Source organism: Taudactylus pleione, unplaced genomic scaffold, assembly GCF_031769625.1.
Source record: "Taudactylus pleione unplaced genomic scaffold, aTauple2 ptg000070l, whole genome shotgun sequence".
Lineage (NCBI taxonomy): Eukaryota > Metazoa > Chordata > Amphibia > Anura > Myobatrachidae > Taudactylus > Taudactylus pleione.
Genome location: NW_028284472.1, coordinates 16731177 through 16755492, shown reverse-complemented (window position 1 = coordinate 16755492; position 24316 = coordinate 16731177). Strand labels below are relative to the sequence as shown.

The 24316-nt window shown below is 35.9% G+C and overlaps 6 non-coding genes across 6 annotated transcripts; all 6 read right to left on the bottom strand.

Moving 5' to 3' along the window:
* Positions 1–1321: 1321 nt before the first annotated feature.
* On the bottom strand, positions 1322–1407 carry TRNAR-UCU (transfer RNA arginine (anticodon UCU)). The gene is given in 2 exon segments: positions 1322–1357; positions 1371–1407. It is a non-coding gene; the product is annotated as a tRNA-Arg (tRNA).
* A 1483-nt stretch (positions 1408–2890) lies between these two features.
* Positions 2891–2976, bottom strand: TRNAR-UCU (transfer RNA arginine (anticodon UCU)). The gene is given in 2 exon segments: positions 2891–2926; positions 2940–2976. It is a non-coding gene; the product is annotated as a tRNA-Arg (tRNA).
* A 2039-nt stretch (positions 2977–5015) lies between these two features.
* On the bottom strand, positions 5016–5101 carry TRNAR-UCU (transfer RNA arginine (anticodon UCU)). Its single transcript is given in 2 exon segments — positions 5016–5051; positions 5065–5101. It is a non-coding gene; the product is annotated as a tRNA-Arg (tRNA).
* Positions 5102–8812: 3711 nt separating this feature from the next.
* On the bottom strand, positions 8813–8898 carry TRNAR-UCU (transfer RNA arginine (anticodon UCU)). The gene is given in 2 exon segments: positions 8813–8848; positions 8862–8898. It is a non-coding gene; the product is annotated as a tRNA-Arg (tRNA).
* A 7753-nt stretch (positions 8899–16651) lies between these two features.
* Positions 16652–16737, bottom strand: TRNAR-UCU (transfer RNA arginine (anticodon UCU)). Its single transcript is given in 2 exon segments — positions 16652–16687; positions 16701–16737. It is a non-coding gene; the product is annotated as a tRNA-Arg (tRNA).
* A 4967-nt stretch (positions 16738–21704) lies between these two features.
* On the bottom strand, positions 21705–21790 carry TRNAR-UCU (transfer RNA arginine (anticodon UCU)). Its single transcript is given in 2 exon segments — positions 21705–21740; positions 21754–21790. It is a non-coding gene; the product is annotated as a tRNA-Arg (tRNA).
* Positions 21791–24316: the final 2526 nt, after the last annotated feature.

The window sequence follows — 24316 nt, the reverse complement described above, 5'->3', positions numbered from 1 at the left end:
AGTAGAGAGAAAAGTGTTTTCAAAACATCAATTACTGCTTTAAAGGAATCTGAAATTACATTGTAACTTGTGATCTAACTTTGAAAGGGACTTTCCAGTCAACAACCAATCATTATATTGTTTATGTAGTATAAGGATGTACAATCTCCAATCATATTGTTATGAAAAGTTGAATGTAAATCCTAAATATTTGCATTTAAAACTTAAGAATGACTCTGGTGGGACTCGAACCCACAACCTTTGAATAACTACAAATAACTAGAAGTCCAATGCGCTATCCATTGCGCCTCAAAACCCCTTGCGGTTTTAGCGCTTGGTTCGACTGTAGCACTTGTAGAATACATAGAGTGGCAAAGGAGTGTCAGATATTTACAATAGTTCTCCCAAATGCAAAAACAGCTATATCTGAGTCTTCCTCTTGCTGATATTTGGTGCAAGACCTATTTTAAGTATGCGGATTTAGTGACATAATTTGTGGTACACAATTAAGGACTGTAGGGAGACATTTTTTTATGATATTTTAGAATACATACCACTCAATCTGAGCAAGGCTAGTTGAGTAGAGACAAAAGTGTTTTCAAAACACCAATTACTGGTTTAAAGGAATCTGAAATTACATTGTAACTTGTAATCTAACTTTGAAAGGGACTTTCCAGTCAATAACCGATCATTATATTGTTTATGTAGTACCAGTATAAGGATGTCCAATCTCCAATCATATTGTTATGAAAAGTTGAATGTAAATCCTAAATATTTGCATTTAAAACTAAAGAACGACTTGAACACACAACTTTTGAATAACTACAACCAACTAAAAGTCCAATTCGCGATCCATTGCGCTACAGAGCCCCTGGCTGTTTTAGCGCTTGGTTCGACTGTAACACTTGTAGAATACATAGAGTGGCAATGGAGTGTCAGATATTTACAATAGTTCTCCCAAATGCAAAAACAGCTATATCTGAGTCTTCCTCTTGCTGATATTTGGTGCAAATCCTATTTTAAGTATGCGGATTTAGTGACATAATTTGTGGTACACAATTAAGGACTGTAGGGAGACATTTTTTTATGATGTTTTAGAATACATACCCCTCAATCTGAGCAAGGCTAGTTGAGCAGAGAGAAAAGTGTTTTCAAAACACCAATTACTGGTTTAAAGGAATCTGAAATTACATTGTAACTTGTGATCTAACTTTGAAAGGGACTTTCCAGTCAAAAACCGATCATTATATTGTTTATGTAGTATAAGGAACTCCAATCTCCAATCATATTGTTATGAAAAGTTGAATGTAAATCCTAAATATTTGCATTTAAAACTAAAGAACAACTCTGGTGGGACTCGAACCCACAACCTTTGAATAACTACAACCAACTAGAAGTCCAATGCGCTATCCATTGCGCCACAGAGCCCATGGCGGTTTTAGCGCTTGGTTAGAATGTTGCACTTGTAGAATACATAGAGTGGCAAAGGCGTGTCAGATATTTACAATAGTTCTCCCAAATGCAAAAACAGCTATATCTGAGTCTTCCTCTTGCTGATATTTGGTGCAAATCCTATTTTAAGTATGCGGATTTAGTGACATAATTTGTGGTACACAATTAAGGACTGTAGGGAGACATTTTTTTATGATGTTTTAGAATACATACCCCTCAATCTGAGCAAGGCTAGTTGAGTAGAGACAAAAGTGTTTTCAAAACACCAATTACTGGTTCAAAGGAATCTGAAATTACATTGTAACTTGTGATCTTACTTTGAAAGGGACTTTCCAGTCAAAAACCGATCATTATATTGTTTATGTAGTATAAGGATCTCCAATCTCCAATCATATTGTTATGAAAAGTTGAATGTAAATCCTAAATATTTGCATTTAAAACTAAAGAACGACTCTGGTGGGACTCAAGCCCACAACTTTTGAATAACTACAACCAACTAGAAGTCTAACGCGCTATCCATTGCGCCACCACGCCCCTGGCAGTTTAAGCGCTTGGTTCGACTGTAGCACTTGTAGAATACATAGAGTGGCAAAGGAGTGTCAGATATTTACAATAGTTCTCCCAAATGCAAAAACAGCTATATCTGAGTCTTCCTCTTGCTGATATTTGGTGCAAGTCCTATTTTAAGTATGCGGATACAATGTAATTTTTCAAAACACCAATTACTGGTTTAAAGGAATCTGAAATTACATTGTAACTTGTGATCTAACTTCGAAAGAGACTTTCCAGTCAACAACCGATCATTATATTGTTTATGTAGTATAAGGATCTCCAATCTCCAATCATATTGTTATGAAAAGTTGTATGTAAATCCTAAATATTTGCATTTAAAACTAAAGAACGACTCTGGTGGGACTCAAGCCCACACCTTTTGAATAACTACAACCAACTAGAAGTCTAACGCGCTATCCATTGCGTCACCATGCCCCTGGCAGTTTAAGCGCTTGGTTCGACTGTAGCACTTGTAGAATACATAGAGTGGCAAAGGAGTGTCAGATATTTACAATAGTTCTCCCAAATGCAAAAACAGCTATATCTGAGTCTTCCTCTTGCTGATATTTGGTGCAAGTCCTATTTTAAGTATGCAGATTTAGTGACATAATTTGTGGTACACAATTAAGGACTGTAGTGAGACATTTTTTTATGATGTTTTAGAATACATACCCCTCAATCTGAGCAAGGCTAGTTGAGTAGAGACAAAAGTGTTTTGAAAACACCAATTACTGGTTTAAAGGAATCTGAAATTACATTGTAACTTGTGATCTAACTTTGAAAGGGACTTTCCAGTCAAAAACCGATCATTATATTGTTTATGTAGTATAAGGAACTCCAATCTCCAATCATATTGTTATGAAAAGTTGAATGTAAATCCTAAATATTTGCATTTAAAACTAAAGAACAACTCTGGTGGGACTCGAACCCACAACCTTTGAATAACTACAACCAACTAGAAGTCCAATGCGCTATCCATTGCGCCACAGAGCCCATGGCGGTTTTAGCGCTTGGTTAGAATGTAGCACTTGTAGAATACATAGAGTGGCAAAGGAGTGTCAGATATTTACAATAGTTCTCCCAAATGGAAAAACAGCTATATCTGAGTCTTCCTCTTGCTGATATTTGGTGCAAATCCTATTTTAAGTATGCGGATTTAGTGACATAATTTGTGGTACACAATTAAGGACTGTAGGGAGACATTTTTTTATGATGTTTTAGAATACATACCCCTCAATCTGAGCAAGGCTAGTTGAGTAGAGACAAAAGTGTTTTCAAAACACCAATTACTGGTTTAAAGGAATCTGAAATTACATTGTAACTTGTGATCTTACTTTGAAAGGGACTTTCCAGTCAAAAACCGATCATTATATTGTTTATGTAGTATAAGGATCTCCAATCTCCAATCATATTGTTAGGAAAAGTTGAATGTAAATCCTAAATATTTGCATTTAAAACTAAAGAACGACTCTGGTTGGACTCAAGCCCACAACTTTTGAATAACTACAACCAACTAGAAGTCTAACGCGCTATCCATTGCGTCACCACGCCCCTGGCAGTTTAAGCGCTTGGTTCGACTGTAGCACTTGTAGAATACATAGAGTGGCAAAGGAGTGTCAGATATTTACAATAGTTCTCCCAAATGCAAAAACAGCTATATCTGAGTCTTCCTCTTGCTGATATTTGGTGCAAGTCCTATTTTAAGTATGCGGATACAATGTAATTTTTCAAAACACCAATTACTGGTTTAAAGGAATCTGAAATTACATTGTAACTTGTGATCTAACTTCGAAAGGGACTTTCCAGTCAACAACCGATCATTATATTGTTTATGTAGTATAAGGATCTCCAATCTCCAATCATATTGTTATGAAAAGTTGTATGTAAATCCTAAATATTTGCATTTAAAACTAAAGAACGACTCTAGTGGGACTCAAGCCCACAACTTTTGAATAACTACAACCAACTAGAAGTCCAATGCGCTATCCATTGCGCCACAGAGGCCCTGACGGTTTTAGTGCTTGGTTCGACTATAGCACTTGTAGAATACATAGCATGGCAAAGGAGTGTCAGATATTTACAATAGTTCTCCCAAATGCAAAAACAGCTATATCTGAGTCTTCCTCTTGCTGATATTTGGTGCAAGTCCTATTTTAAGTATGCAGATTTAGTGACATAATTTGTGGTACACAATTAAGGACTGTAGGGAGACATTTTTTTATGATGTTTTAGAATACATACCCCTCAATCTGAGCAAGGCTAGTTGAGTAGAGACAAAAGTGTTTTGAAAACACCAATTACTGGTTTAAAGGAATCTGAAATTACATTGTAACTTGTGTTCTTACTTTGAAAGGGACTTTCCAGTCAACAACCGATCATTATATTGTTTATATAGTATAAGGATCTCCAATCTCCAATCATATTGTTATGAAAAGTTGTATGTAAATCCTAAATATTTGCATTTAAAACTAAATAACGACTCTGGTGGCACTCAAACCCACAACCTTTGAATAACTACAACCAGCTAGAAGTCCAATGCGCTATCCATCGCCACAGAGCCCAAGGGGGTTTACGCGCTTGGTTCAACTGTAGCACTTGTAGAATACATAGAGTGGCAAAGGAGTGTCAGATATTTACAATAGTTCTCCCAAATGCAAAAACAGCTATATCTGAGTCTTCCTCTTGCTGATATTTGGTGCAAGTCCTATTTCAAGTATGCTGATTTATTGACATAATTTGTGGTACACAATTAAGAACTGTAGGGAGACATTTTTTTTTCATGTTTTAGAATACATACCCCTCAATCTGAGTAAGGCTAGTTGAGCAGAGAGAAAAGTGTTTTCAAAACACCAATTACTGGTTTAAAGGAATCTGAAATTACATTGTAACTTGTGATCTAACTTTGAAAGGGACTTTCCAGTCAAAAACCGGTCATTATATTGTTTATGTAGTATAAGGATGTCCAATCTCCAATCATATTGTTATGAAAAGTTGAATGTAAATCCTAAATATTTGCATTTAAAACTAAAGAATGACTCTGGTGGGACTCGAACCCACAACCTTTGAATAACTACAACCAACTAGAAGTCCACTGCGCTATCCATTGCGCCACAGAGCCCCTGGCGGTTTATGCGCTTGGTTCAACTGTAGCACTTGTAGAATACATAGAGTGGCAAAGTAGTGTCAGATATTTACAATAGTTCTCCCAAATGGAAAAACAGCTATATCTGAGTCTTCCTCTTGCTGATATTTGGTGCAAGTCCTATTTTAAGTATGCGATTTAGTGACATAATTTGTGGTACACAATTAAGGACTGTAGGGAGACATTTTTTTATGATGTTTTAGAATACATACCCCTCAATCTGAGCAAGGCTAGTTGAGTAGAGAGAAAAGTGTTTTCAAAACATCAATTACTGCTTTAAAGGAATCTGAAATTCCATTGTAACTTGTGATCTAACTTTGAAAGGGACTTTCCAGTCAACAACCAATCATTATATTGTTTATGTAGTATAAGGATGTCCAATCTCCATTCATATTGTTATGAAAAGTTGAATGTAAATCCTAAATATTTGCATTTAAAACTTAAGAATGACTCTGGTGGGACTCGAACCCACAACCTTTGAATAACTACAAATAACTAGAAGTCCAATGCGCTATCCATTGCGCCTCAAAACCCCTTGCGGTTTTAGCGCTTGGTTCGACTGTAGCACTTGTAGAATACATAGCTTGGCAAAGGAGTGTCAGATATTTAAAATAGTTCTCCGAAATGGAAAAACAGCTATATCTGAGTCTTCCTCTTGCTGATATTTGGTGCAAGTCCTATTTTAAGTATGCGGATTTAGTGACATAATTTGTGGTACACAATTAAGGACTGTAGGGAGACATTTTTTTATGATGTTTTAGAATACATACCCCTCAATCTGAGCAAGGCTAGTTGAGTAGAGACAAATGTGTTTTGAAAACACCAATTACTGGTTTAAAGGAATCTGAAATTACATTGTAACTTGTGTTCATACTTTGAAAGGGACTTTCCAGTCAACAACCGATCATTATATTGTTTATATAGTATAAGGATCTCCAATCTCCAATCATATTGTTATGAAAAGTTGTATGTAAATCCTAAATATTTGCATTTAAAACTAAATAACGACTCTGGTGGCACTCAAACCCACAACCTTTGAATAACTACAACCAACTAGAAGTCCAATGCGCTATCCATCGCCACAGAGCCCAAGGCGGTTTACGTGCTTGGTTCAACTGTAGCACTTGTAGAATACATAGAGTGACAAAGGAGTGTCAGATATTTACAATAGTTCTCCCAAATGCAAAAACAGCTATATCTGAGTCTTCCTCTTGCTGATATTTGGTGTAAGTCCTATTTTAAGTATGCTGATTTATTGACATAATTTGTGGTACACAATTAAGGACTGTAGGGAGACATTTTTTTATGATGTTTTAGAATACATACCCCTCAATCTGAGCAAGGCTAGTTGAGCAGAGAGAAAAGTGTTTTCAAAACACAATTACTGGTTTAAAGGAATCTGAAATTACATTGTAACTTGTGATCTTACTTTGAAAGGGACATTCCAGTGAAAAACCGATCATTATATTGTTTATGTAGTATAAGGATGTCCAATCTCCAATCATATTGTTATGAAAACTTGAATGTAATTCCTAAATATTTGCATTTAAAACAAAAGAATGACTCTGGGGGGGGACTCAAACCCACAACCTTTGAATAACTACAACCAACTAGAAGTCCAATGCGCTATTCATTGCGCCACAGAGCCCCTTTCGGTTCTAGCGTTTGGTTCGACTGTAGCACTTGTAGAATACATAGCGTGGCAAAGGATTGTCAGATATTTACAATAGTTCTCCCAAATGGAAAAACAGCTATATCTGAGTCTTCCTCTTGCTGATATTTGGTGCAAGTCCTATTTTAAGTATGCGGATTTAGTGACATAATTTGTGGTACACAATTAAGGACTGTAGGGAGACATTTTTTTATGATGTTTTAGAATACATACCCCTCAATCTGAGCAAGGCTAGTTGAGTAGAGACAAAAGTGTTTTCAAAACACCAATTACTGGATTAATGGAATCTGAATTTACATTGTAACTTGAGATCTTACTTTGAAAGGGACTTTCCAGTCAACAAACGATCATTATATTGTTTATGCAGTATAAGGATCTCCAATCTCCAATCATATTGTTATGAAAAGTTGTATGTAAATCCTAAATATTTGCATTTAAAACTAAAGAACGACTCTGGTGGGACTCAAACCCACAACCTTTAAATAACTACAACCAACTAGAATTCCAATGCGCTATCCATCACCACAGAGCCCCAGGCGGTTTACACGCTTGGTTCAACTGTAACACTTGTAGAATACATAGAGTGGCAAAGGAGTGTCAGATATTTACAATAGTTCTCCCAAATGGAAAAACAGCTATATCTGAGTCTTCCTCTTGCTGATATTTGGTGCAAATCCTATTTTAAGTATGCGGATTTAGTGACATAATTTGTGGTACACAATTAAGGACTGTAGGGAGACATTTTTTTATGATGTTTTAGAATACATACCCCTCAATCTGAGCAAGGCTAGTTGAGTAGAGACAAAAGTGTTTTCAAAACACCAATTACTGGATTAATGGAATCTGAATTTACATTGTAACTTGTGATCTTACTTTGAAAGGGACTTTCCAGTCAACAAACGATCATTATATTGTTTATGCAGTATAAGGATCTCCAATCTCCAATCATATTGTTATGAAAAGTTGTATGTAAATCCTAAATATTTGCATTTAAAACTAAAGAACGACTCTGGTGGGACTCAAGCCCACAACTTTTGAATAACTACAAACAACTAGAAGTCTAACGCGCTATCCATTGCGCCACCACGCCCCTGGCAGTTTAAGTGCTTGGTTCGACTGTAGCACTTGTAGAATACATAGAGTGGCAAAGGAGTGTCAGATATTTACAATAGTTCTCCCAAATGCAAAAACAGCTATATCTGAGTCTTCCTCTTGCTGATATTTGGTGCAAGTCCTATTTTAAGTATGCGGATACAATGTAATTTTTCAAAACACCAATTACTGGTTTAAAGGAATCTGAAATTACATTGTAACTTGTGATCTAACTTCGAAAGGGACTTTCCAGTCAACAACCGATCATTATATTGTTTATGTAGTATAAGGATCTCCAATCTCCAATCATATTGTTATGAAAAGTTGTATGTAAATCCTAAATACTTGCATTTAGAACTAAAGAACGACTCTAGTGGGACTCAAGCCCACAACTTTTGAATAACTACAACCAACTAGAAGTCCAATGCGCTATCCATTGCGCCACAGAGGCCCTGGCGGTTTTAGCGCTTGGTTCGACTATAGCACTTGTAGAATACATAGCATGGCAAAGGAGTGTCAGATATTTACAATAGTTCTCCCAAATGCAAAAACAGCTATACCTGAGTCTTCCTCTTGCTGATATTTGGTGCAAGTCCTATTTTAAGTATGCGGATTTAGTGACATAATTTGTGGTACACAATTAAGGACTGTAGGGAGACATTTTTTTATGATGTTTTAGAATACATACCCCTCAATCTGAGCAAGGCTAGTTGAGTAGAGACAAAAGTGTTTTGAAAACACCAACTACTGGTTTAAAGGAATCTGAAATTACATTGTAACTTGTGTTCTTACTTTGAAAGGGACTTTCCAGTCAACAACCGATCATTATATTGTTTATGTAGTAAAAGGATGTCCAATCTCCAATCATATTGTAATGAAATGTTGAATGTAAATCCTAAATATTTGCATTTAAAACTAAAGAATGACTCTGGTGGGACTCGAACCCACAACCTTTGAATAACTACAACCAACTAGAAGTCCAATGCGCTATCCATTGCGCCACAGAGCCCCTGGCGGTTTATGCGCTTGGTTCAACTGTAGCACTTGTAGAATACATAGCGTGGCAAAGGAGTGTCAGATATTTACATTAGTTCATCCAAATGGAAAAACAGCTATATCTGAGTCTTCCTCTTGCTGATATTTGGTGCAAGTCCTATTTTAAGTATGCGGATTTAGTGACATAATTTGTGGTACACAATTAAGGACTGTAGGGAGACATTTTTTAGGTTGTTTTAGAATACATACCACTCTATCTGAGCAAGGCTAGTTGAGTAGAAACAAAAGTGTTTTCAAAACACCAATTACTGGTTTAAAGGAATCTGAAATTACATTGTAACTTGTGATCTTACTTTGAAAGGGACTTTCCAGTCAAAAACCGATCATTATATTGTTTATGTATTATAAGGATCTCCAATCTCCAATCATATTGTTATGAAAAGTTGAATGTAAATCCTAAATATTTGCATTTAAAACTAAAGAATGAATCTGGGGGGACTCAAGCACACAACTTTTGAATAATTATAATCAACTAGAAGTCTAACAAGCTATCTATTGCGCCACAGCGCCCCTGGCAGTTTAAGCGCTTGGTTCGACTGTAGCACTTGTAGAATACATAGAGTGGCAAAGGAGTGTCAGTTATTTATAATAGTTCTCCCAAATGGAAAAACAGCTATATCTGAGTCTTCCTCTTGCTGATAATTGGTGCAAGTCCTATTTTAAGTATGCGATTTAGTGTCATAATTTGTGGTACACAATTAAGGACTGTAGGGAGACATTTTTTATGATGTTTTAGAATACATACCCCTCAATCTGAGCAAGGCTAGTTGAGTAGAGACAAAAGTGTTTTCAAAACACCAATTACTGGATTAAAGGAATCTGAATTTACATTGTAACTTGAGATTTTACTTTGAAAGGGACTTTCCAGTCAACAACCGATCATTATATTGTTTATGCAGTATAAGGATCTCCAATCACCAATCATATTGTTATGAAAAGTTGTATGTAAATCCTAAATATTTGCATTTAAAACTAAAGAACGACTCTCGTGGGACTCAAACCCACAACCTTTAAATAACTACAACCAACTAGAATTCCAATGCGCTATCCATCACCACAGAGCCCCAGGCGGTTTACACGCTTGGTTAAACTGTAGCTCTTGTAGAATACATAGAGTGGCAAAGGAGTGTCAGATATTTACAATAGTTCTCCCAAATGCAAAAACAGCTATATCTGAGTCTTCCTCTTGCTGATATTTGGTGCAAGTCCTATTTTAAGTATGTGAATACAATTAAATTTTTCAAAACACCAATTACTGGTTTAAAGGAATCTGAAATTACATTGTAACTTGTGATCTAACTTCGAAAAGGACTTTCCAGTCAACAACCGATCATTATATTGTTTATGTAGTATAAGGATCTCCTATCTCCAGTCATATTGTTATGAAAAGTTGAATGTAAATCCTAAATATTTGCATTTAAAACTAAAGAACGACTAAGGTAGGACTCGAACCCACAACCTTTGAATAACTACAATCAACTAGACGACCAATGCGCTATCCATTGGGCCACAGAGCCCCTGGCAGTTTAAGCTATTGGTTCGACTGTAGCACTTGTAGAATACATAGAGTGGCAAAGGAGTGTCAGATATTTACAATAGTTCTTCCAAATGGAAAAACAGCTATATCTGAGTCTTCCTCTTGCTGATATTTGGTGCAAGTCCTATTTTAAGTATGCGGATTTAGTGACATAATTTGTGGTACACAATTAAGGACTGTAGGGAGACATTTTTTTAGGTTGTTTTAGAATACATACCACTCTATCTGAGCAAGGCTAGTTGAGTAGAAACAAAAGTGTTTTCAAAACACCAATTACTGGTTTAAAGGAATCTGAAATTACATTGTAACTTGTGATCTTACTTTGAAAGGGACTTTCCAGTCAAAAACCGATCATTATATTGTTTATGTAGTATAAGGATCTCCAATCTCCAATCATATTGTTATGAAAAGTTGAATGTAAATCCTAAATATTTGCATTTAAAACTAAAGAATGAATCTGGGGGGACTCAAGCCCACAACTTTTGAATAATTACAACCAACTAGAAGTCTAACAAGCTATCTATTGCGCCACAGCGCCCCTGGCAGTTTAAGCGCTTGGTTCGACTGTAGCACTTGTAGAATACATAGAGTGGCAAAGGAGTGTCAGATATTTACAATTGTTCTCACAAATGCAAAATCAGCTATATCTGAGTCTTCCTCTTGCTGATATTTGGTGCAAGTCCTATTTTAAGTATGCGGATTTAGTGTCATAATTTGTGGTACACAATTAAGGACTGTAGGGAGACATTTTTTTATGATGTTTTAGAATACATACCCCTCAATCTGAGCAAGGCTAGTTGAGTAGAGACAAAAGTGTTTTCAAAACACCAATTACTGGATTAAAGGAATCTGAATTTACATTGTAACTTGAGATCTTTCTTTGAAAGGGACTTTCCAGTCAACAACCGATAATTATATTGTTTATGCAGTATAAGGATCTCCAATCTCCAATCATATTGTTATGAAAAGTTGTATGTAAATCCTAAATATTTGCATTTAAAACTAAAGAACGACTCTGGTGGGACTCAAACCCACAACCTTTAAATAACTACAACTAACTAGAATTCCAATGCGCTATCCATCACCACAGAGCCCCAGGCGGTGTACACGCTTGGTTCAACTATAGCTCTTGTAGAATTCATAGAGTGGCAAAGGAGTGTCAGATATTTACAATAGTTCTCCCAAATGCAAAAACAGCTATATCTGAGTCTTCCTCTTGCTGATATTTGGTGCAAGTCCTATTTTAAGTATGCGGATACAATTAAATTTTTCAAAACACCAATTACTGGTTTAAAGGAATCTGAAATTACATTGTAACTTGTGATCTAACTTCGAAAAGGACTTTCCAGTCAACAACCGATCATTATATTGTTTATGTAGTATAAGGATGTCCAATCTCCAATCATATTGTTATGAAAAGTTGAATGTAAATCCTAAATATTTGCATTTAAAACTAAAGAACGACTCTGGTGGGACTCGAACCCTCAACCTTTGAATAACTACAACCAACTAGAAGTCAAATGCGCTATCCATTGTGCCACAGAGCCCCTGGCGGTTTTAGCGCTTGGTTCGACTGTAGCACTTGTAGAATACATAGCGTGGCAAAGGAGTGTCAGTTATTTATAATAGTTCTCCCAAATGGAAAAACAGCTATATCTGAGTCTTCCTCTTGCTGATAATTGGTGCAAGTCCTATTTTAAGTATGCGGATACAATGTAATTTTTCAAAACACCAATTACTGGTTTAAAGGAATCTGAAATTACATTGTAACTTGTGATCTAACTTCGAAAGGGACTTTCCAGTCAACAACCGATCATTATATTGTTTATGTAGTATAAGGATCTCCAATCTCCAATCATATTGTTATGAAAAGTTGTATGTAAATCCTAAATATTTGCATTTAAAACTAAAGAACGACTCTGGTGGGACTCAAGCCCACAACTTTTGAATAACTACAACCAACTAGAAGTCTAACGCGCTATCCATTGTGCCACCGCACCCCTGGCAGTTTAAGCGCTTGGTTCGACTGTAGCACTTGTAGAATACATAGAGTGGCAAAGGAGTGTCAGAAATTTACAATAGTTCTCACAAATGCAAAAACAGCTATATCTGAGTCTTCCTCTTGCTGATATTTGGTGCAAGTCCTATTTTAAGTATGCGGATTTAGTGACATAATTTGTGGTACACAATTAAGGACTGTAGGGAGACATTTTTTTATGATATTTTAGAATACATACCACTCAATCTGAGCAAGACTAGTGGAGTAGAGACAAAAGTGTTTTCAAAACACCAATTACTGGTTTAATGGAATCTGAAATTACATTGTAACTTGTAATCTAACTTTGAAAGGGACTTTCCAGTCAATAACCGATCATTATATTGTTTATGTAGTACCTGTATAAGGATGTCCAATCTCCAATCATATTGTTATGAAAAGTTGAATGTAAATCCTAAATATTTGCATTTAAAACTAAAGAACAACTCAGGAGGGACTTGAACACACAACTTTTAAATAACTACAACCAACTAGAAGTCCAATGCGCTATCCATTGCGCCACAGAGCCCCTGGCTGTTTTAGCGCTTGGTTCGACTGTAGCACTTGTAGAATACATCGAGTGTCAAAGGAGTGTCAGAAATTTACAATAGTTCTCCCAAATGCAAAAACAGCTATATCTGAGTCTTCCTCTTTCTGATATTTGGTGCAAGTCCTATTTTAAGTATGCGGATTTAGTGACATAATTTGTGGTAAACAATTAAGGACTGTAGGGAGACATTTTTTTATGATGTTTTAGAATACATACCCCTCAATCTGAGCAAGGCTAGTTGAGTAGAGACAAAATTGTTTTCAAAACACCAATTACTGGTTTAAAGGAATCTGAAATTGCATTGTAACTTGTAATCTAACTTTGAAAGGGACATTCCAGTCAAAAACCGATCATCATATTGTTTATGTAGTATAAGGATGTCCAATCTCCAATCATATTGTTATGAAAACTTGAATGTAAATCCTAAATATTTGCATTTAAAACTTAAGAATGACTCTGGTGGGACTCGAACCCACAACCTTTGAATAACTACAAATAACTAGAAATCCAATGCGCTATCTATTGCGCCTCAAAACCCCTTGCGGTTTTAGCGCTTGGTTCGACTGTAGCACTTGTAGAATACATAGCTTGGCAAAGGAGTGTCAGATATTTAAAATAGTTCTCCGAAATGGAAAAACAGCTATATCTGAGTCTTCCTCTTGCTGATATTTGGTGCAAGTCCTATTTTAAGTATGCTGATTTATTGACATAATTTGTGGTACACAATTAAGGACTGTAGGGAGACATTTTTTTAGGTTGTTTTAGAATACATACCACTCTATCTGAGCAAGGCTAGTTGAGTAGAAACAAAAGTGTTTTCAAAACACCAATTACTGGTTTAAAGGAATCTGAAATTACATTGTAACTTGTGATCTTACTTTGAAAGGGACTTTCCAGTCAAAAACCGATCATTATATTGTTTATGTAGTATAAGGATCTCCAATCTCCAATCATATTGTTATGAAAAGTTGAATGTAAATCCTAAATATTTGCATTTAAAACTAAAGAATGAATCTGGGGGGACTCAAGCCCACAACTTTTGAATAATTACAACCAACTAGAAGTCTAACAAGCTATCTATTGCGCCACAGCGCCCCTGGCAGTTTAAGCGCTTGGTTCGACTGTAGCACTTGTAGAATACATAGAGTGGCAAAGGAGTGTCAGTTATTTATAATAGTTCTCCCAAATGGAAAAACAGCTATATCTGAGTCTTCCTCTTGCTGATAATTGGTGCAAGTCCTATTTTAAGTATGCGATTTAGTGTCATAATTTGTGGTACACTATTAAGGACTGTAGGGAGACATTTTTTTATGATGTTTTAGAATACATACCCCTCAATCTGAGCAAGGCTAGTTGAGTAGAGACAAAAGTGTTTTCAAAACACCAATTACTGGATTAAAGGAATCTGAATTTACATTGTAACTTGAGATTTTACTTTGAAAGGGACTTTCCAGTCAACAACCGATCATTATATTGTTTATGCAGTATAAGGATCTCCAATCTCCAATCATATTGTTATGAAAAGTTGTATGTAAATCCTAAATATTTGCATTTAAAACGTAAGAACGACTCTCATGGGACTCAAACCCACAACCTTTAAATAACTACAACCAACTAGAATTCCAATGCGCTATCCATCACCACAGAGCCCCAGGCGGTTTACACGCTTGGTTCAACTGTAGCTCTTGTAGAATACATAGAGTGGCAAAGGAGTGTCAGATATTTACAATAGTTCTCCCAAATGCAAAAACAGCTATATCTGAGTCTTCCTCTTGCTGATATTTGGTGCAAGTCCTATTTTAAGTATGTGAATACAATTAAATTTTTCAAAACACCAATTACTGGTTTAAAGGAATCTGAAATTACATTGTAACTTGTGATCTAACTTCGAAAAGGACTTTCCAGTCAACAACCGATCATTATATTGTTTATGTAGTATAAGGATCTCCTATCTCCAGTCATATTGTTATGAAAAGTTGAATGTAAATCCTAAATATTTGCATTTAAAACTAAAGAACGACTAAGGTAGGACTCGAACCCACAACCTTTGAATAACTACAATCAACTAGACGACCAATGCGCTATCCATTGGGCCACAGAGCCCCTGGCAGTTTAAGCTATTGGTTTCACTGTAGCACTTGTAGAATACATAGAGTGGCAAAGGAGTGTCAGATATTTACAATAGTTCTTCCAAATGGAAAAACAGCTATATCTGAGTCTTCCTCTTGCTGATATTTGGTGCAAGTCCTATTTTAAGTATGCGGATTTAGTGACATAATTTGTGGTACACAATTAAGGACTGTAGGGAGACATTTTTTTAGGTTGTTTTAGAATACATACCACTCTATCTGAGCAAGGCTAGTTGAGTAGAAACAAAAGTGTTTTCAAAACACCAATTACTGGTTTAAAGGAATCTGAAATTACATTGTAACTTGTGATCTTACTTTGAAAGGGACTTTCCAGTCAAAAACCGATCATTATATTGTTTATGTAGTATAAGGATCTCCAATCTCCAATCATATTGTAATGAAAAGTTGAATGTAAATCCTAAATATTTGCATTTAAAACTAAAGAATGAATCTGGGGGGACTCAAGCCCACAACTTTTGAATAATTACAACCAACTAGAAGTCTAACAAGCTATCTATTGCGCCACAGCGCCCCTGGCAGTTTAAGCACTTGGTTCGACTGTAGCACTTGTAGAATACATAGAGTGGCAAAGGAGTGTCAGATATTTACAATTGTTCTCACAAATGCAAAATCAGCTATATCTGAGTCTTCCTCTTGCTGATATTTGGTGCAAGTCCTATTTTAAGTATGCGGATTTAGTGTCATAATTTGTGGTACACAATTAAGGACTGTACGGAGACATTTTTTTATGATGTTTTAGAATACATACCCCTCAATCTGAGCAAGGCTAGTTGAGTAGAGACAAAAGTGTTTTCAAAACACCAATTACTGGATTAAAGGAATCTGAATTTACATTGTAACTTGAGATCTTTCTTTGAAAGGGACTTTCCAGTCAACAACCGATAATTATATTGTTTATGCAGTATAAGGATCTCCAATCTCCAATCATATTGTTATGAAAAGTTGTATGTAAATCCTAAATATTTGCATTTAAAACTAAAGAACGACTCTGGTGGGACTCAAACCCACAACCTTTAAATAACTACAACCAACTAGAATTCCAATGCGCTATCCATCACCACAGAGCCCCAGGCGGTTTACACGCTTGGTTCAACTATAGCTCTTGTAGAATTCATAGAGTGGCAAAGGAGTGTCAGATATTTACAATAGTTCTCCCAAATGCAAAAACAGCTATATCTGAGTCTTCCTCTTGCTGATATTTGGTGCAAGTCCTATTTTAAGTATGCGGATACAATTTAATTTTTCAAAACACCAATTACTGGTTTAAAGGAATCTGAAATTACATTGTAACTTGTGATCTAACTTCGAAAAGGACTTTCCAGTCAACAACCGATCATTATATTGTTTATGTAGTATAAGGATGTCCAATCTCCAATCATATTGTTATGAAAAGTTGAATGTAAATCCTAAATATTTGCATTTAAAACTAAAGAATGACTCTGGTGGGACTCGAACCCACAACCTTTGAATAACTACAACCAACTAGAAGTCCAATGCGCTATCCATTGCGCCACAGAGCCCCTGGTGGTTTTAGCGCTTGGTTCGACTGTAGCACTTGTAGAATACATAGCGTGGCAAAGGAGTGTCAGTTATTTATAATAGTTCTCCCAAATGGAAAAACAGCTATATCTGAGTCTTCCTCTTGCTGATAATTGGTGCAAGTCCTATTTTAAGTATGCGGATACAATGTAATTTTTCAAAACACCAATTACTGGTTTAAAGGAATCTGAAATTACAATGTAACTTGTGATCTAACTTCGAAAGGGACTTTCCAGTCAACAACCGATCATTATATTGTTTATGTAGTATAAGGATCTCTAATCTCCAATCATATTGTTATGAAAAGTTGTATGTAAATCCTAAATATTTGCATTTAAAACTAAAGAACGACTCTGGTGGGACTCAAGCCCACAACTTTTGAATAACTACAACCAACTAGAAGTCTAACGCGCTATCCATTGTGCCACCGCGCCCCTGGCAGTTTCAGCGCTTGGTTCGACTGTAGCACTTGTAGAATACATAGAGTGGCAAAGGAGTGTCAGAAATTTACAATAGTTCTCCCAAATGCAAAAACAGCTATATCTGAGTCTTCCTCTTGCTGATATTTGGTGCGTCCTATTTTAAGTATGCGGATTTAGTGACATAATTTGTGGTACACAATTAAGGACTGTAGGGAGACATTTTTTTATGATATTTTAGAATACATACCACTCAATCTGAGCAAGACTAGTGGAGTAGAGACAAAAGTGTTTTCAAAACACCAATTACTGGTTTAATGGAATCTGAAATTACATTGTAACTTGTAATCTAACTTTGAAAGGGACTTTCCAGTCAATAACCGATCATTATATTGTTTATGTAGTACCTGTATAAGGATGTCCAATCTCCAATCATATTGTTATGAAAAGTTGAATGTAAATCCTAAATATTTGCATTTAAAACTAAAGAACAACTCAGGAGGGACTCGAACACACAACTTTTAAATAACTACAACCAACTAGAAGTCCAATGCGCTATCCATTGCGCCACAGAGCCTCTGGCTGTTTTAGCGCTTGGTTCGACTGTAGCACTTGTAGAATACATCGAGTGTCAAAGGAGTGTCAGATATTTACAATAGTTCTCCCAAATGCAAAAACAGCTATATCTGAGTCTTCCTCTTTCTGATATTTGGTGCAAGTCCTATTTTAAGTATGCGGATTTAGTTACATAATTTGTGGTAAACAATTAAGGACTGTAGGGAGACATTTTTTTATGATGTTTTAGAATACATACCCCTCAATCTGAGCAAGGCTAGTTGAGTAAAGACAAAATTGTTTTCAAAACACCAATTACTGGTTTAAAGGAATCTGAAATTGCATTGTAACTTGTAATCTAACTTTGAAAGGGACATTCCAGTCAAAAACCGATCATTATATTGTTTATGTAGTATAAGGATGTTCAATCTCCAATCATATTGTTATGAAAACTTGAATGTAAATCCTAAATATTTGCATTTAAAACTTAAGAATGACTCTGGTGGGACTCGAACCCACAACCTTTGAATAACTACAAATAACTAGAATTCCAATGCGCTATCCATCACCACAGAGCCCCAGGCGGTTTACACGCTTGGTTCAACTGTAGCACTTGTAGAATACATAGAGTGGCAAAGGAGTGTCAGATATTTACAATAGTTCTCCCAAATGCAAAAACAGCTATATCTGAGTCTTCCTCTTGCTGATATTTGGTGCAAGTCCTATTTTAAGTATGCGGATACAATTTAATTTTTCAAAACACCAATTACTGGTTTAAAGGAATCTGAAATTACATTGTAACTTGTGATCTTACTTTGAAAGGGACTTTCGAATCAAAAACCGATCATTATATTGTTTATGTAGTATAAGGATCTCCAATCTCCAATCATATTGTTATGAAAAGTTGTATGTAAATCCTAAATATTTGCATTTAAAACTAAAGAACGACTCTGGTGGGACTCAAGCCCACAACTTTTGAATAACTACAACCAACTAGAAGTCTAACGCGCTATCCATTGCACCACCACGCCCCTGGCAGTTTAAGCGCTTGGTTCGACTGTAGCACTTGTAGAATACATAGAGTGGCAAAGGAGTGTCAGATATTTACAATAGTTCTCCCAAATGCAAAAACAGCTATATCTGAGTCTTCCTCTTGCTGATATTTGGAGCAAGTCCTATTTTAAGTATGCGGATACAATGTAATTTTTCAAAACACCAATAACTTGTTTAAAGGAATCAGAAATTACATTGTAACTTGTGATCTAACTTCGAAAGGGACTTTCCAGTCAACAACCGATCATTATATTGTTTATGTAGTATAAGGATCTCCAATCTCCAATCATATTGTTATGAAAAGTTGTATGTAAATCCTAAATATTTGCATTTAAAACTAAAGAACGACTCTGGTGGGACTCAAGCCCACAACTTTTGAATAACTACAACCAACTAGAAGTCTAACGTGCTATCCATTGCGCCACCACGCCCCTGGCAGTTTAAGCGCTTGGTTCGACTGTAGCACTTGTAGAATACATAGAGTGGCAAAGGAGTGTCAGATATTTACAATAGTTCTCCCAAATGCAAAAACAGCTATATCTGAGTCTTCCTCTTGCTGATATTTGGTGCAAGTCCTATTTTAAGTATGCGGATATAGTGACATAATTTGTGGTACACAATTAAGGACTGTAGGGAGACATTTTTTTATGATGTTTTAGAATACATACCCCTCAATCTGAGCAAGGCTAGTTGAGTAGAGACAAAAGTGTTTTCAAAACACCAATTACTGGATTAAAGGAATCTGAATTTACATTGTAACTTGAGATTTTACTTTGAAAGGGACTTTCCAGTCAACAACCGATCATTATATTGTTTATGCAGTATAAGGATCTCCAATCTCCAATCATATTGTTATGAAAAGTTGTATGTAAATCCTAAATATTTGCATTTAAAACTAAAGAACGACTCTGGTGGGACTCTAACCCACAACCTTTAAATAACTACAACCAACTAGAATTCCAATGCGCTATCCATCACCACAGAGCCCCAGGCAGTTTACACGCTTGGTTCAACTGTAGCTCTTGTAGAATACATAGAGTGGCAAAGGAGTGTCAGATATTTACAATAGTTCTCCCAAATGCAAAAACAGCTATATCTGAGTCTTCCTCTTGCTGATATTTGGTGCAAGTCCTATTTTAAGTATGTGAATACAATTAAATTTTTCAAAACACCAATTACTGGTTTAAAGGAATCTGAAATTACATTGTAACTTGTGATCTAACTTCGAAAAGGACTTTCCAGTCAACAACCGATCATTATATTGTTTATGTAGTATAAGGATCTCCTATCTCCAGTCATATTGTTATGAAAAGTTGAATGTAAATCCTAAATATTTGCATTTAAAACTAAAGAATGACTAAGGTAGGACTCGAACCCACAACCTTTGAATAACTACAATCAACTAGACGACCAATGCGCTATCCATTGGGCCACAGAGCCCCTGGCAGTTTAAGCTATTGGTTCGACTGTAGCACTTGTAGAATACATAGAGTGGCAAAGGAGTGTCAGATATTTACTATAGTTCTTCCAAATGGAAAAACAGCTATATCTGAGTCTTCCTCTTGCTGATATTTGGTGCAAGTCCTATTTTAAGTATGCGGATTTAGTGACATAATTTGTGGTACACAATTAAGGACTGTAGGGAGACATTTTTTTAGGTTGTTTTAGAATACATACCACTCTATCTGAGCAAGGCTAGTTGAGTAGAAACAAAAGTGTTTTCAAAACACCAATTACTGGTTTAAAGGAATCTGAAATTACATTGTAACTTGTGATCTTACTTTGAAAGGGACTTTCCAGTCAAAAACCGATCATTATATTGTTTATGTAGTATAAGGATCTCCAATCTCCAATCATATTGTTATGAAAAGTTGAATGTAAATCCTAAATATTTGCATTTAAAACTAAAGAATGAATCTGGGGGGACTCAAGCCCACAACTTTTGAATAATTACAACCAACTAGAAGTCTAACAAGCTATCTATTGCGCCACAGTGCCCCTGGCAGTTTAAGCGCTTGGTTCGACTGTAGCACTTGTAGAATACATAGAGTGGCAAAGGAGTGTCAGATATTTACAATTGTTCTCACAAATGCAAAATCAGCTATATCTGAGTCTTCCTCTTGCTGATATTTGGTGCAAGTCCTATTTTAAGTATGCGGATTTAGTGTCATTATTTGTGGTACACAATTAAGGACTGTAGGGAGACATTTTTTTATGATGTTTTAGAATACATACCCCTCAATCTGAGCAAGGCTAGTTGAGTAGAGACAAAAGTGTTTTCAAAACACCAATTACTGGATTAAAGGAATCTGAATTTACATTGTAACTTGAGATCTTTCTTTGAAAGGGACTTTCCAGTCAACAACCGATAATTATATTGTTTATGCAGTATAAGGATCTCCAATCTCCAATCATATTGTTATGAAAAGTTGTATGTAAATCCTAAATATTTGCATTTAAAACTAAAGAACGACTCTGGTGGGACTCAAACCCACAACCTTTAAATAACTACAACCAACTAGAATTCCAATGCGCTATCCATCACCACAGAGCCCCAGGCGGTTTACACGCTTGGTTCAACTATAGCTCTTGTAGAATTCATAGAGTGGCAAAGGAGTGTCAGATATTTACAATAGTTCTCCCAAATGCAAAAACAGCTATATCTGAGTCTTCCTCTTGCTGATATTTGGTGCAAGTCCTATTTTAAGTATGCGGATACAATTTAATTTTTCAAAACACCAATTACTGGTTTAAAGGAATCTGAAATTACATTGTAACTTGTGATCTAACTTCGAAAAGGACTTTCCAGTCAACAACCGATCATTATATTGTTTATGTAGTATAAGGATGTCCAATCTCCAATCATATTGTTATGAAAAGTTGAATGTAAATCCTAAATATTTGCATTTAAAACTAAAGAACGACTCTGGTGGGACTCGAACCCACAACCTTTGAATAACTACAACCAACTAGAAGTCCAATGCGCTATCCATTGCGCCACAGAGCCCCTGGCGGTTTTAGCGCTTGGTTCGACTGTAGCACTTGTAGAATACATAGCGTGGCAAAGGAGTGTCAGTTATTTATAATAGTTCTCCCAAATGGAAAAACAGCTATATCTGAGTCTTCCTCTTGCTGATAATTGTTGCATGTCCTATTTTAAGTATGCGGATACAATGTAATTTTTCAAAACACCAATTACTGGTTTAAAGGAATCTGAAATTACATTGTAACTTGTGATCTAACTTCGAAAGGGACTTTCCAGTCAACAACCGATCATTATATTGTTTATGTAGTATAAGGATCTCCAATCTCCAATCATATTGTTATGAAAAGTTGAATGTAAATCCTAAATATTTGCATTTAAAACTAAAGAATGACTCTGGTGGGACGCAAGCCCACAACTTTTGAATAACTACAACCAACTAGAAGTCTAACGCGCTATCCATTGTGCCACCGCGCCCCTGGCAGTTTAAGCGCTTGGTTCGACTGTAGCACTTGTAGAATACATAGAGTGGCAAAGGAGTGTCAGAAATTTACAATAGTTCTCCCAAATGCATAAACAGCTATATCTGAGTCTTCCTCTTGCTGATATTTGGTGCAAGTCCTATTTTAAGTATGCGGATTTAGTGACATAATTTGTGGTACACAATTAAGGACTGTAGGGAGACATTTTTTTATGATATTTTAGAATACATACCACTGAATCTGAGCAAGACTAGTGGAGTAGAGACAAAAGTGTTTTCAAAACACCAATTACTGGTTTAATGGAATCTGAAATTACATTGTAACTTGTAATCTAACTTTGAAAGGGACTTTCCAGTCAATAACCGATCATTATATTGTTTATGTAGTACCTGTATAAGGATGTCCAATCTCCAATCATATTGTTATGAAAAGTTGAATGTAAATCCTAAATATTTGCATTTAAAACTAAAGAACAACTCAGGAGGGACTCGAACACACAACTTTTGAATAACTACAACCAACTAGAAGTCCAATGCGCTATCCATTGCGCCACAGAGCCCCTGGCTGTTTTAGCGCTTGGTTCGACTGTAGCACTTGTAGAATACATCGAGTGTCAAAGGAGTGTCAGAAATTTACAATAGTTCTCCCAAATGCAAAAACAGCTATATCTGAGTCTTCCTCTTTCTGATATTTGGTGCAAGTCCTATTTTAAGTATGCGGATTTAGTGACATAATTTGTGGTAAACAATTAAGGACTGTAGGGAGACATTTTTTTATGATGTTTTAGAATACATACCCCTCAATCTGAGCAAGGCTAGTTGAGTAGAGACAAAATTGTTTTCAAAACACCAATTACTGGTTTAAAGGAATCTGAAATTGCATTGTAACTTGTAATCTAACTTTGAAAGGGACATTCCAGTCAAAAACCGATCATTATATTGTTTATGTAGTATAAGGATGTCCAATCTCCAATCATATTGTTATGAAAACTTGAATGTAAATCCTAAATATTTGCATTTAAAACTTAAGAATGACTCTGGTGGGACTCGAACCCACAACCTTTGATTAACTACAAATAACAAGAAGTCCAATGCGCTATCCATTGCGCCTCAAAACCCCTTGCGGTTTTAGCGCTTGGTTCGACTGTAGCACTTGTAGAATACATAGAGTGGCAAAGGAGTGTCAGAAATTTACAACAGTTCTCCCAAATGCAAAAACAGCTATATCTGAGTCTTCCTCTTGCTGATATTTGGTGCAAGTCCTATTTTAAGTATGCGGATACAATGTAATTTTTCAAAACACCAATTACTGGTTTAAAGGAATCTGAAATTACATTGTAACTTGTGATCTAACTTCGAAAGGGACTTTCCAGTCAACAACCAATCATTATATTGTTTATGTAGTATAAGGATCTCCAATCTCCAATCATATTGTTATGAAAAGTTGTATGTAAATCCTAAATATTTGCATTTAAAACTAAAGAACGACTCTGGTGGGACTCAAGCCCACAACTTTTGAATAACTACAACCAACTAGAAGTCTAACGCGCTATCCATTGCGCCACCACGCCCCTGGCAGTTTAAGCGCTTGGTTCGACTGTAGCACTTGTAGAATACATAGAGTGGCAAAGGAGTGTCAGATATTTACAATAGTTCTCCCAAATGCAAAAACAGCTATATCTGAGTCTTCCTCTTGCTGATATTTGGTGCAAGTCCTATTTTAAGTATGCGGATTTAGTGACATAATTTGTGGTACACAATTAAGGACTGTAGGGAGACATTTTTTTATGATATTTTAGAATACATACCACTCAATCTGAGCAAGGCTAGTGGAGTAGAGACAAAAGTGTTTTCAAAACACCAATTACTGGTTTAAAGGAATCTGAAATTACATTGTAACTTGTAATCTAACTTTGAAAGGGACTTTCCAGTCAATAACCGATCATTATATTGTTTATGTAGTACCTGTATAAGGATGTCCAATCTCCAATCATATTGTTATGAAAAGTTGAATGTAAATCCTAAATATTTGCATTTAAAACTAAAGAACGACTCTGGTGGGACTCAAA